The following is a 4,737-nucleotide window of genomic DNA, read 5'->3' as shown; positions in this document are numbered from 1 at the left end:
TCTTTGCCACCTGTAACTTCCTTAATTTTTTTTCAGTTTAATATGTACTTACAGTGTGCTTTTTCAAGCTAAACACATATATCTAATTTAGTTGGATGTGGGGGTTAAATGTAGACAACATAATCATCTTATATAAAAATGCCTTGCCACATTCTTTTATCTGACATAAATTGAAATGTTATACAGCTTGCAAAATCCATCCTGCCATGTTGGTCTGCACTCTCCACAATAGGTTTTAACAGAATGTTAAGCACTCCTTCTAAATGCTCTTCAGTTGAACAGATTTAATTTTTAATTTATCAGTTGATTGATCATATAAATTCTATTTACTGGATCCATAACTGCTTGAAGAATAACTTTCCAATAACTGTATAGATCATTTTCCCTTTTGCTCTATAACAGATATGCTACCAAATGTGGTGATATTAAAGTTTTCTCTTGAATGGCTAAGAAGTTGTTCCCATAACTATTTGTCTTTTTCTTTCCTTTAATTTTAAGAAACTTATTGACAAATTCAGCATGCTTCCAAGTATTTTTTGAAGGTTTTAAACTTTTGTTTGCAAAGTATCATTACAAATATTTTTTAAAGTTCAGGGTCTCATTCTTGGTGCTCACATATTTGACAAAAATATATTTTAAAATAATTTTCACTTAAAATTTTCGTATCTAGCTCTATTTTTTGGAATGTGACTCAATGGAAATCAAAGTTTACCCATTGAGTCAATATTTTTTTTCTTAATATTGTCATTCTTTATGCTTCAAAATCCAGCAGCTGAACTTGGACTGTGCCTCAGTATTTTTACTTAAAGAGGCTTTCACCTTTTAATTAGAAAATAATAAAATAATCTAAAGGGCTATTTGTATGAGCTCTACAATAAGGTGACAACTGTCAATAATGAAAAATGTAGTAAATGATAATGTTCTTTCTAAAAAAAAACAAAGAAAGAAAGAAATCAAAACTTTGTCTCGATTTTTTTTTCCACAGTAGATGAAATTACTGAGCTCTCACTATTGACCAGACTTGATGCTAAATCCTTCAAGTACACTATTGCTCTGATCCTTACAACAATCAAATGAGGACTGGAATAGCATCACTTCCATGGCACCAGAGCCACACTGCAGTTTAGGATACAGTGAAGGGAGTAAGAGGATGAGCAAGCCGAAAGGACCCTCCTTAGAGCCCAGCCTCTTACACATTATCCTGAATTGTTCATCCCTAACAGTTTTTCTGTAAAACTGAGATGCTTCTACCTGACTTACACAGATCATATGTTTGGTTGTGAAGATTAAGCTAAACTTAAAATATATATTTTTTAACTGCAAAGAAATCAAATACTATTCCCATAATACTTGAGAGTTAACATCTTTCTGGGGCTGTGGAACTCTTTCTGCCTTTTTCTCTCCATGATGGAATTTGAGTTTAGATATACGTAAGCCCAGAATTTGTATTCTGAACTGTTCACATTCTGAGAGAGCCATATTTACTCCTTTTGGGGAAGAAAATTTCAAAATAAATCATTTAGAAAAGAAGCTCATAAATTTCTTTGGATTTATATATATATAAATTTCTTTGGAGATATATATATATATATATATATATATATATAATAGGACATATGGTGCAGTTTTCCTGTGCCCTAGACTTGTGTCTGAAAATGCCATTGAATCCTACCTCCAGAAATGCAGCCAGAAATGGGAGTAACCACCGGGCACCTTCATTCTTAGCTCACTAAAAGGTGCCAAAGAGAGAAATGGGTCCCCCTCTCTTCCCACCTCCTCTTAGGTAGTTGAACACCCCTTAAGCCAGGAGACCTGCTAACCTACCTCTGGCTTCTCTAGGAGGAAACAAACAAACAACAGGAGAGATGGCAGGACCTGTATCTTGGTGGCGGTGGTGGGGGGTACTGTCAGATGGAGACAGTTTGCTAAGGTTTTCAGTCCCAAGAAGTTGCAGCCTGTAGGGGCCTTCACACCTGAGTTGGCCATGGGGAGATGAGACTGATGGCTCTGACCTTGGCAGAAGCAGCAAACGGTAGGGCAAAAAGGTGGGTACAGCAGAGAAATGTGGCAGGTATCCTGTGAACTATGTAGCCAAATTTCAAAGGGACACTGATGCGTGGACAGCTTCCTTAGCAGAGCACCTTGGAGGCACGTAGTCGACAGCACGGCCAGTGAGGAAGAAGACTGCAGGCTTTCCCCGCTCCTTCTTCGCTGCCCATCACCAGAGGAGCAGGTGCAGAGACCAAGAAACGTCAAAGCAGGAAGTGCCTGCTGCCCAGCCCTCACTTCCTTGGGCTGAGCTGCCACAGGGAGGAAAATTCTGAGATGAACAGGAGGTTCAAGTTTTAAAATAAGATGAAGAGAGTCTTAGAAATGAAAATGAGATTCTGAAAAAGTGACAGTGACTGACACATTAAGTCATGAAGCCAAGATGTTAACATGTTTCCCAGTAGGAAAAGGGGGCCTGAAAGAACAAAGATTAGGTAGCTATCACAAAAATGCAGCTGTTTGATTTCATATATAGGCTGTGTGTGTGTGTGCGTGTGTGTGTGCGTGTGTATGTGTGTGTGCGTGTGCGTGCTTATTCACTCAGTCGTCTCCAATTCTTTGCCACCCCATGCACTGTAGCCCGCCAGGCTCCTCTGTTCATGGAATTTTTCAGGCAAAAATACTGGAGTGGGTTGCCACTGCCTACTCCAGGGAGCTTCCCGACCCAGGTTCAGTCAGTTCAGTTCAGTTCAGTCTCTCACTCGTGTCCGACTCTTTGTGACCCCATGCCAGGCCTCCCTGTCCATCACCAACTCCCAGAGTTCACTCAAACTCATGTCCATCGAGTCGGTGATGCCATCCAGCCATCTCATCCTCGGTCGTCCCCTTCTCCTCCTTCCCCCAATCCCTCCCAGCATCAGAGTCTTTTCCAGTGAGTCAACCCTTTGCATGAGGTGCCCCAAGTATTGGAGTTTCAGCTTCAGCATCATTCCTTCCAAAGAACACCCAGGGATGATCTCCTTTAGAGTGGACTGGTTGGATCTCCTTGCAGTCCAAGGGACTCTCAAGAGTCTTCTCCAACACCACAGTTCAAAAACATCAATTCTCTGGTGCTCAGCTTTCTTCACAGTCCAACTCTTGCATCCATACATGACCACTGGAAAAACCATAGCCTTGACTAGACGGACCTTTGTAGGCAGAGTAATGTCTCTGCTTTTGAATATGCTATCTAGGTTGGTCATAACTTTTCTTCCAAGGAGTAAGTGTCTTTTAATTTCATGGCTGCAGTGACCATCTGCAGTGATTTTGGAGCCCCCCAAAATAAAGTCTGACACTGTTTCCACTGTTTCCCCATCTATTTCCCATGAAGTGATGGGACCAGATGCCATGATCTTCGTTTTCTGAATGTTGAGCTTTAAGCCAACTTTTTCACTCTCCTCTTTCACTTTCATCAAGAGGCTCTTTAGTTCCTCTTCATTTTCTGCCATAAAGATGGTGTCATCTGCATATCTGAGGTTATTGATATTCCTCCCGGCAATCTTTAGGCAATTATATAATACATAATGTGTAATAATATTATATCTAGATCCACATATAGGAATGAGAAGTGCTATTAATAGAGCCATAAAATTTATGAGGAGCCCTGAGATTTACAAGGAGGGAGAGAGAACTTAAAGCTAGGGAATCAGGGAAGTTTCACTAAGGAGGCGGCTTGGAGGATGAGACTTGTGAAACGGGTTGGGATTTAGGTAAGACTAACAGGGAAAACAGGAATTCAGGAGAAGGGAAGAGCTTGTGCAAAAGGGGTAAAAAATGGTACAGAGAGCTGCAAGGGAAAACAGGACTGGCCTGGAGGACCACTCTGTAGTCCAGATTGCCTGTGTGAACGGGAGGGTCCTGCTGCATGGGCAGTTCACAGCAAACAGAGGTGGTGACTGACCTCAGTTGTGCTGGTAGTTAATCGTTGAATGAATGAATGAATAAAAAATGACCGGAGTGCCAGGCGACAGAGCCTCTTTTATGTATTGTTCGGAGAAGGCAATGGCACCCCACCCCAGTACTCTTGTCTGGAAAATCCCATGGACGGAGGAGCCTGGTAGGCTGCAGTCCATGGGGTCGCACAGAGTCGGACACGACTGAAGCGACTTAGCAGCAGCAGCAGCAAGCAATGAACAGCCTGTAAGGATAGAGTCTAGAGAGGAATAAGTGGGCAGAAAGCATTGAGTTTCAGGGACATTACTAAATATCCTCATTGTCCCTCTTGGAAGAATTAGCCTCAGCTAGAAGACGACCAAAGTACAATAGCCAGACCTCTCTATGGGGCACACTTCCGCCTCTTCAGGCACTTCCTTCTGGCGACCCTGGTTGACCTCCAGCATCAACGCTTGCTGAGGGCTACTTTCTACCCCTAGGTTCTTTCTGTTAATTTCCAATCCACTTGGGCCATTTTTACTCTTTGGCAGCTGTTTCTGGCGGTGCTGTGAGAAGAGACAGACCGCACGAGACATCCAAGATCCGAAGGTCGCGGGGTTCCAGGAATCGCCCCTTCCAATCAAGAAGACGCGAGCCAGGCGGGCGGCTGCTCCTCGGCCTCCGCACGACCAGGGGGCGCCCTCGGTCTTCGGCCCAGTTAGTTCGCAGGCGCCCATGCCCTCTCTCCTCGCACCTGGTTGGGGCACATCCTTGGACTCAAAGCCCGCGTCAGAGTTCCACGTCGACCAATCAGGACTGTCCATGTACTAGCGGGGG

The sequence above is a fragment of the Oryx dammah genome, unplaced genomic scaffold (assembly GCF_014754425.2).
Source record: "Oryx dammah isolate SB20612 unplaced genomic scaffold, SCBI_Odam_1.1 HiC_scaffold_4, whole genome shotgun sequence".
In the NCBI taxonomy this organism is placed as follows: domain Eukaryota; kingdom Metazoa; phylum Chordata; class Mammalia; order Artiodactyla; family Bovidae; genus Oryx; species Oryx dammah.
This window is presented reverse-complemented; position numbering follows the sequence as displayed.